General features: G+C 50.9%; 1 protein-coding gene across 1 annotated transcript in view; it reads right to left on the bottom strand.

The window, feature by feature from the left end:
- The window catches only part of NRTN (neurturin), a 52,915-nt gene extending 43,704 nt beyond the window's left edge, over window positions 1-9,211 (bottom strand). The window contains 1 exon segment of the mRNA XM_070931927.1: window positions 9,170-9,211. The gene's annotated coding sequence lies outside the window, so the exon portion shown is untranslated.
- Window positions 9,212-9,976: the final 765 nt, after the last annotated feature.

The following is a 9,976-nucleotide window of genomic DNA, read 5'->3' as shown; positions in this document are numbered from 1 at the left end:
GTGTTGGTTATCACCTTTAAAGCACTCCATGGCATAGGGCCTAGCTATCTTCGAGACTGCCTGCTGCTACTGACGACCTCCATCGACCCGTGCGCTCCCACAGAGATGGCCTCCTCGGGGTGCCATCAGCCAAGCAATGTAGGCTGGTGACCCCCAGGGGGAGGGCCTTCTCTATGGGGGCACCTACCCTCTGGAATCAGCTGCCCCCAGAGATAAGGAGAATCCAAGACCTCGGTGCCTTCCGCCGTGCCCTTAAAACCCACTTTTTCCAGCAAGCCGGGCTGGCCTAACACTTTTTAAAATGTTTTTAATTGTCTGCTATTGTTTTTAATCATGGGGCCAAATTTATACATATCTTTTTAATTGTATTTTAATGTTTGTAGTTTATGTTTTTACTTGGCTGTTCACCGCCCTGAGTCCTCAGGGAGAAGGGCGGTATACAAATTTAAAAATAAATAAATAAATAAATAAATAAATAAATAAATAAATAAATAAATAAATAAATAAATAAATAAATAAATAAACTGAGGGTTCCCCGGGGTTGTGTCCTCCCCTGTGAGTTTTTTTCCCACTTAAGGCTGTTCAGTAAACTTCATTTTCAGGGGAAAAAAAAGCTTTTAAGGTGCCTTTTCTAGCCTAAACTGGAAATCTGGGCCCATCTTCTTTGCATCTGCCCCCAATTTTTAGATCTCTGCAGTTGTCTTCTTTGTGGAGAGATGACCAGCATTCACAAAGGCGTAAAAATGTGGATATTGCAACCCATCTGCAGACTTCCATTGAAAGATGACTGCATGGTCATTCCTAGGGGATTTTCTTAACCTTAGACTGAGACCGAAGCCACAGCAACGGAAGGATAGTATCAAGATATCACCTGAAGTGTTAGTACCGTTTTATGATACCTTGGTAAGACTAAGCTGGGAATATTGCATCCAGTTTTAGTCACCACGATGTAAAAAAGATGTTGAAACTCTGGAAAAAGTGCAGAGAAGAGCAACAAAGATGATTAGAGGTCTGGAGGCTACATGGGGCTCCCCTTGAGGAGCACCCGGAGGCTCCAGCTGGTGCAGAATGCAGCCGCGCGGGTACTTATGGGGGCGACATGGCACTCCCACGTAACACCTCTCCTGCGCGAGCTGCATTGGCTCCCGGTGGTCTTCCGGGTGCGCTTCAAGGTATTGGTTCTCATCTTCAAAGCGCTCCATGGCTTAGGACCCGGTTACTTACGAGACCACCTTCTGCCACCGATAACCTCCCACCAGCCAATACGCTCCCACAGAGAGGGTCTCCTCAGGGTGCCGTCGGGCAGGCAATGTTGGCTGGCGACCCCCAGGGGGAGAGCCTTCTCTGTGGCTCTCTGGAATGAGCTACCCCCAGAGATACGACTGATCCCAGACCTCCGTACTTTCCGCCGAGCGTTAAAGACCTTCTTATTCCAGCAAGCCGGGCTGGCTTAAAATTTTTAATTGGTTAATTTATGGGTAAGGAGTTTTAAATTGGGGGAAGCCAATATAGATTTAATTATGTTTTAAAGTATTCTAATGTTTATATTGTATGTTTTTTAATCCTGGCTGTTCACCGCCCCGAGTCCTTCGGGAGAGGGGCGGTATAAAAATTTAAGAAATGAAATGAAATGAAAATGAAATGGAGGCTAAAATATAGGAAGAACGGTTGCAGGAACTGGGTATGTCTATTTTAATGAAAAGAAGGACTAGGGGAGACATGATAGCCGTCTTCCAATATCTCAGGGGCTGCCCCAAAGAAGAGGGGGTCAACCCATTCTCCAAAGCACCAGAAGGCAGGAGGAGAAGCAACGGATGGAAACTAGTCAAGGAGAGAAACAACCTAGAACTAAGGAGAAACTTCCTAATAGTGAGGACAATTAATCAGTGGAACAGCTTGCCTCCAGAAATTGTGGGTGCTCCATCCCTGGAGGCTTTTAAGAGACTGGATAGCCTGAAATGGAGTAAGGTCTCCTGCTTGATCAAGGAGGTGGACTAGATGACCTCCAAGGTCCCTTCCAGCTCTGTTATTTTCTGTTACACCAATATGTCCTGCAGGGAGAAGGTCTCAATCTCAAAGAAACAGTTTTAAGACCCGACAGCCTTGGAGACCGCATCGGAGGGCTCAGCCGGTTGCCACCCTTGGGCCTGACCAACATCTTGAGGCTTCTCTTGCCGTGATGCACCTCAAGAAAGATCAGGAAACACCACACCTGGGATACAGCACCCAGTTTTGGTCGCCATGTTACAAAAAAGATACATATAAAGATCATACAAAGACTCAGGTCTACAGAGCCTGGGTCCTGAGCACACTCTTGTACTGCAGTGAGTCTTGGACCCTCTACGCACGGCAGGAGAGAAACTTGAACACCTTTCCTACGTGCTGTCTCTGACGAATTCTCGGCATCACCTGGCAGGACAAAGTTCCAAGTAGCGCACTCTTGGAATGTTCTGGAATTTCAAGCATGTATTGAAAGAGCGACGTCTACGCTGGCTGGGGCATGTCGTGAGAATGGCCGATGGTCGGATCCCGAAAGATCTCCTGGATGGAGAATTAGTGCCGGGAAAGCGCCCCAGAGGGAGACCTCAGCTGCGATATAAGTGTTAGGATATGGTTTGAGCCTAATAGTTGTCCAGGCAATATATGTGTATTGTACCTTTAATCTGTAAATGTATTATGCGACTTTAAAGGTTTTCCTGCTGATTCATTGTAATGCTGAGTCACGCTGTAATTAGGTAATGACTGGTTGTGAAAGTATTTAAGCAAGGTATTGTAACGTATTCAGATTGATGATGAAGCTGAGATGATATGCTACCATTGAGAGGAGTTGCTATCTGCTAATCATCATTTGATGGATCTGCTACCATCGTGGTGTGTGAACCAGAGTGAGTTTGTTATTCTAACCAACTAATGTTTGTTTGATAAGACGATATCTGTAACTACTGGACTGATTTAACTGGCAAAGACTTGGAATTTGTTTAAAGACTATGAGACTGTTTTTCTACTATAAAGTAAGCGTTTGATAAACCAGTTTGCATACCTCTTATTCATTGCTCTCAGCAACGTTTCCTTGTGCATACACTCTGCTGGTTGGTAACACAACAACAATATCCTTAACAATAAGGATATCTGCAAGAGGGACCGAAAGGTCCTGGGAATGGACATTAACGACTGGGAAACCTTGACCTCCGATCGTTCAGCTTGGAGGCGAAAGACGCAGCATGGCCTTCTCCAATCCGAAGAGACACTCGTTCGGCAGGCCGAGGCAAAGAGGGAGTCCCGGAACCAGCGAAATCTGGGGGTTGGGCAGGGGACGGAATGGATCTGCCCTCCGTGTGGAAGGGATGGCCACTCTCCAATTGGCCTTTTTAGTCACACTAAAAAAATGCTGTTTTAGGACCTCTTTCCAGAGCACAATACCATCGTCTCTTGAGACGGAAGGATGCCAATGAGTGTTACAAAAAAGTTTTTAAGAGCAACAAAGGTGTTTTAGGGGCTTGAAGGCTAAAACACATGAAGAACGGTTGCAGGAACTGGGAATGTCTAGTTTAACGAAGAGAAGGATCAGGGGAGACATGATAGCAGTCTTCCAGTATTTGAGAGGCTACCCCAAAAAAGAGGGAGTCAAGCTATTCTCCAAAGCATCTGAGGGCAGGACAGGAAGCAATAGATGGAAACTAGGCAAGGACAGAAGTAACCTGGAACTAAGGAGAAATTTCCTGACAACAGGGCTGTCTTAACGCAGGGGCCCGATGGGCACTTGCCTGTGGGCCCCACGAGCATAGGGGCCCCGTACTAATCTGTGTATGTCAACCCTTCAACGCACCTTGTATCATATAAATACAGCAACATATTGATTACATTTTACTGCATGTTTTTAATTAATATTAACCTGCATTAATAGAAATGAACACTGATTTTTTTTCCGTAAATGATGAGACGAGCCCACATGTTTTTAATGTTTCAACACCGATTTTGATGGAAGTGCCAATAAAATAAATATATGTTTAATTTTATCAATTGTTTACATTTTTAGTGTGAGTAATTGTCGTAGGGACCCCACTGCTTTGCCCGGGGAGGGGGGCATAATGCTGTTAAGACGGCCCTGAGAACAATTAATCGGTGGAACTTCTTGCCTCCAGAAGTTGTGGGTGCCCCAACACGGGAGTTTTGAAGAAGAGACTGGATTTCAGACATTTGTCTGGAATGGTGAAAGGACGTCCTGCTTGAGAAGGGGGCTGGACTAGAAGACCTCCAAGGGCCCTTCCAATGCTTCTGTTATTCTGCTGTTATTCTATGGTGAGGCAGAGATGGAACCAGACAGACAGGCAGTCAGTCGCCGGCTCTTCCCCCTTTCCTTTCGCCCTGCAGTTCAGAACTGCCCCGTCCAGGAGGGGAAGGGGCATTCGGTCCCCGGTGGGAGGAAGGACATGCAAAACAGACCCCGGGGCTCTTGGCCAAGCCAAAAGGCTTTTTTTCCCCGAGCAAAGCTTTTGGCTTGGCAAAGAGTCCGCCAACTTTTTGTGAGGCACTTGAAACCGTAATGCATTAAAAGTTTATATGATACACAGACACACACATCAGCAGTGCCCAAGAGCGACTCCGAGAACGGAGCGAGCAATGGCTCATATTTACAGCTGAAGCCCCATCCGAGAGAAAGGGGGGGAGGGAGAGAGAGGGAGGGGAGAGAGGGAGGGAGAGAGAGACGGAGGGGGGGAGAGGGAGAGCGGGAGGGAGAAAGACAGGGAAGGAAGGAGAAAGAAAGGGAAGGGGAAGGGAGAAAGACAGGGAGGGAGAAAGACAGGAAGTGAGGGAGGGAGAGATGGAGGGGAGGGAGAGAGGGAGGGAGAGGGAGTTGTTTTTTTTTTTAATTTGATTTATATGCCGCCCTTCTCCGGAGACTCAGGGCGGCTTACAGTGCGTTAAGCAATAGCCTTCATCCTTTTTGTATATTTATACAAAGTCAACTTATTGCCCCCACAAACTGGGTCCTCAATTTACCTACCTTAGAAAGGATGGAAGGCTGAGTCAACCTTGAGCCTGGCGAGATTCGAACCTGCAGTAATTGCAGGCAGCTGTCCTTAATAACAGGGTGCTTTAGACCACTGTACTACCAAGGCTCTTGGTAGTTAGGGAGGGAGAGACAAGGAGGGAGGGAGAGAGGAGAGAGAAAGAGAGGGAAAGGGAGAAAGAAAGGGAAGGGGGAGGGAGAAAGACAGGAAGTGAGGGAGGGAGGGAGAGAGGGAGGGGAGGGAGGGAGGGAGAGAGAGGGAGTAAGGAAGGGAGAAAGACAGGGAAGGAGAGAGGGAGAGAGGGAGGGAGAGAGGAAGGGGTGAGAGGGAGAGGGAGGGAGGGAAGGAGGGGGAGAGGGGGGAGGGAGAGAGGGAGAGAGGGAGGGAGGGAAGAGAGGGAGGGAGGGAAGAGAAGGAGGGAGGAAGAAAGGGAGAGGAAGAGAGAGGGAGGGAGAGGGAGAGGGAAAGAGAGGGAAAGGGAGAAAGAAAGGGAAGGGGGAGGGAGAAAGAGAGGAAGGGAGGGAGAGAGGAAGGGAGAGAGAGAGGGAGGGGAGGGAGGGAGGGAGAAAGACAGGGAAGGAGGGAGGGAGAGGGAGGGAGAGAAGAAGGGGTGAGAGGGAGAGACAATGGGAGGGAAGGAGGGGGAGAGAGGGGGAGGGAGGGAGAGAGGGAGGGAGGGAGGGAAGAGAGGGAGGGAGGGAAGAGAAGGAGGGAGGAAGAAAGGGAGAGGAAGAGAGAGGGAGGGAGAGAAGGAGGGAGAGAGAGAGGGAAAGAGAGGGAAAGGGAGGGAAAGGGAGAAAGAAAGGGAAGGGGAGGGGAGGGAGAAAGAGAGGGAAGGAGGGAGGGAGGGGAGGGAGGGAGAGATCCTTGAAAGGGAGAATCTTCCAATTCACAAAACCAGCTGAGGTGGGGGGGCAGGGTTGGCGTGCATTTTGGGCAAGGGAATCCCGACTTCCCACTGCCAACATTTGGATTGGAGGGATCCCACCTGCAGCTCAGGGTCACCTTTTCCCTGGTTGTTTCTCAACCTCAGGAACTTTTAAGACCTATGGACTTCAACTCCCAGAATTCCCCAGCTAGCCTGCCTGGGGAATTCTGGGAGTTGAAGTCCACAGGTCTTAACATTGAGAAACATTCCCCTATTTTATGCAGCATAGATGGGGGTGGGGAGGGGAGAGAAGCTACTGCAGAAACGCATTACAGGTAGCTCTCGGCTTACAACCGATTCATTTAGTGACCGTTCGAAGTTACAACGGGACTGAAAAAAATGACTTAGGACCGTGTTTCACACTTACGACCCGGGTAGCCTCCCCATGGTCATGTGATCCACATTCAGATGCATGGTGGCTGACTCATATTTATGACGGTTGCAGTATCCCGGGGTCACGTGATCCCTTTTTGTGACCTTCTGACACACAAAGTCTACAGAGAAACCTGATTCAGGTTAACAACCTGTGTGACTAATTTAACACCCACAGTTCGTTCATTTAACGAACGGGGCAAGAAAGGGCCGTAAAAGGGCTTGGTGGTTCAGCAGACTGATAGCATTGTGATTAACACCAGCTGTCTGCAATTACTGTAAGTTCGAATCTTGCCAGGCTCAAGGTTGACTCAGCCTTCCATCCTTTCTAAGGTAGGTAAAATGAGGACCCAGTTTGTGGGGGCAATAAGCTGACTTTGTATAAATACACAAAAAGGATGAAGGCTATTGCTTAACGCATTGTAAGCCGCCCTGAGTCTCCGGAGAAGGGCGGCATATAAATCAAATTTTTTTTAAAAAAAAAGGGAGCCAAAACCCACTCAACAAAATGTCTCACTTAGCAACATAAATTCTGGGCTCCTTTGTTGGTCGTAAGTCATGGACTATCTGAATTCTGAAGTCAACGGCCTTCCAGTCCCATCCCTGCCAACCGACATTATCCAGGAACTGCAAGTTCCAAAGAACTACTGTCAAATAACAGACGCTGTTTAAAGAAAGCGGATTTCCAAAAACCAAAACATTTTTTCTTTTCCTTTTGTAATCACACAACTCCTTTGTTGTAAATAGGCAGCCGGTAGCCTTCCAGGGAAAAATCCATCGTTCCGGAGAAACCGAAGGAAAACAAAGCCCAGAAAATTGAGTATATATATTTTGTAAATAAAATTTACAAAGCCTTTAGTAAGGCCACACCTGGAATAACTGCATCCCGTTTTGGTCACCACGTTTCCAAAAAAAAAAAAAAGATGTTGAGATTTTGGAAAAAGTGCCAAGAAGAGCAACGAAGATGATTAAAAGCCTGGAGATTAAAATTATATGGAGAATAGTTGGAAGATTTGGGTTTGGCCAGTCTAGAGAAAAGAAGAATTAGGGGTGATATGATCGCAGTCTTCCAGTATTTGAGGGGCTGCCCCGAAGAGGAGAGTCCAAAGCACCGGAAGGCAGGACAAGGAACATGGAAACTGATCAAGGAGAGAGAAGCAACCTGGAATTAAGGAGAAACTTCCCGACAGTGAGGACAATTAACCAGTGGAACTGCTTGCCACCAGAAGTTGTAGGTGCTCCAACACTGGAGTTTTTTTGTTGTTGTTTTTTTAATTTGATTTATATGCCGCCCTTCTCCGGAGACTCAGGGCGGCTTACAATGTGCTCAGCAATAGCCTTCATCCTTTTGTATATTTATACAAAGTCAGCTTATTGCCCCCACAAACTGGGTCCTCATTTCACCTACCTTAGAAAGGATGGAAGGCTGAGTCAACCTTGAGCCTTGGCGAGATTCGAACCCTGCAGTAATTGCAGGCAGCTGGTCTTAATAACCAGCTTAATAACAGGGTGCCTTAAACCGCTGTACTACCAAGGCTCTTTTTAAGAAGAGACTGGACAACCACTTGTCCGGAATGGGATAGGGTGTCTTGCTCAAGCAGCGGGTTGGACTAGAAGACCTCTAAGGTCCCTTCCGGCTCTATTTTGATCGCTAGTGACTGGGTTCTCATAATTTCGGGAGGCAAATTCTAAGCTCCAGCAACTTCTCTCCTCGGGCCCCGAAACTCTAACAACAACAACAACAACAACAACAACAACACACACACACACACACACACACACACACACACACACAACTAGCCTTAACGCTGACAATTTAACGCCTGCGGTTTGGCGTGCATGTGTGTTTAATCTTGCGAAACTATGCGGGCAACGTCATTCCTGCTCTTGCAAGCCTACTCCGGCCGCGCAGATCGGGCATGTAAGGGGTTCGAATCCAATTAGTGAAATTCATTTGAAATTTCCGAGGAATTTGCGGTAGGGAGATCTTCGCTGGAACAGATTTCCCAGCCACGTCTGGCCGGCAGAGAAACCCGGAGATCCAAGAGCGATCGCTCCCCCTTTTTCTCCCAAGGAGATCCCCCCCACCCCACACACCCCCAGCCCCAGATCCAAAGCGGCTGTGCCGGTTCTGTCTTTCCCACACACCCCCCCGTCGCCCCCCGACCCAATTTTCTAGGAAAGGAAAGGAAAAGGCGAGTGGGGGAAATGCCAAGGTGAGATTTTGCAAAACTTTTGACTTGGGACGGGGAGAAATTGGGGCGCGCGTGGAAGCGGGCAGCCGGGAGGGGGAGGCGCAGCCCCTTCCCCACGTCTCGGAACCCATCTGTCAAGCTGGGACTTCATCCCGGGGGAGGGTCTGAAGTCCCGGGAGGACCCCAGGAGGAGCCCACCCACCAGAGCCAGCCAGGTCGGAGGGACGGGCAGACCACGTCCCCAACCTATCAGTTCAACCCCCTCCCCGACCCCCCCAACCCTCAATCCTGGCTCGGCCCCACATCCATCGCGATCCATCCACATGGCAAGTCGGACCAGACAATCAACCCGCTTTTTGGAAAGGACCTGCAACCCGCATCTCGTGTGAACGCAGCCGCGGCCTCCTGGAAATGCCTTTTGGGGAGGGGGCGTTGCGCAGGATCTTCTTCTTTTGTGTGTGTGTGTGTGTGTGTGTGTGTGTGTGTGTGTGTGTGTGTGTGTGTGTGTGTGTAAACCCCCCCCCCATTCTTTTCCGCTCAATTTGGACCACCGGGCAAATGTGCCGGGGTGGCGGCGGGGGTCTCACTCCCAGACCATCGGGAGACCCTCCGCCCGCTTACTTGCTTGCTGCCCCCGAGCCGGAGCAAGATCGCGTCCTTACCTTCTCCCACCGGCGGCAGCTGCTCCGAGGCGCGCACCTCCGCCCGGGCGGACCCCGAGCGCTTAGGATCGCTTCCCGCCAGGCGCGCAGAGCCAGGCTCACGCCCAGGCGGGGGGGCGTCATGGCTCGGCGGGCGGGCCGCCTTCAGATGTCCCCCCCCGGGGGACCCGATCCCGGCGCTCAGCCGCCGTCGCCTCCTCCGTCGCCGCGCGGGATCCAAAGCGCCTCGGAACCCGGGCATCTTCTCCTGGGGGTGGGCTTCTCCTCTCCGCGGCCGGCCAGGCGATAAATGAGGAGAGGGGAGGGGGGGAGAATCTCCAAGCTGGCTCTCAGCCCCGGCCAAAGCCCCCCCACCCCCACCCCACCCCCGGCGGGCTTTGCGCTGCTCGGCTCTGGATCGCCCCTTGCCCGCTTTTCTCTCGCCGGCGCTGGAAAAAGAGCGAGGCGGAGGAAGGTCCTGCGCGATCCGGGCTCTGCGCCCTGCAGGCGGCGTCGGGAGCCGCGGGGCAGGGTCCGCTGCCAGCCGAGATGCGACGGTGGGGGGGGGGGGGCTTGTGCGGGGAGGGGGGGGGGTTGAAGGCCCCTCCTCCGTCCCACCGCTGGGCTGCGGGGTGTCGGGTTTCGCCCGAGCGGAGGCTCCGGGAAGCGCCCTGCGAGGAGGAGGGTGGGGGTGGGGGGTCCCGGGACGCCCCTTCCCCCCCTCTAGGCTCCATCTCGACCCTTCGCAGCCCCCGCAAATGTCTCCGGGCAGGGGGGGGGGTCTCGAGATCCGATTCGCCGGGAAAGTTAGGCAGACTCTCCGAGGAG

The sequence above is a fragment of the Pituophis catenifer genome, unplaced genomic scaffold (assembly GCF_029215685.1).
Source record: "Pituophis catenifer annectens isolate HBS135680 unplaced genomic scaffold, rPitCat1.0.hap2 SCAF_1, whole genome shotgun sequence".
NCBI lineage: Eukaryota > Metazoa > Chordata > Lepidosauria > Squamata > Colubridae > Pituophis > Pituophis catenifer.
This window is presented reverse-complemented; position numbering and strand designations above follow the sequence as displayed.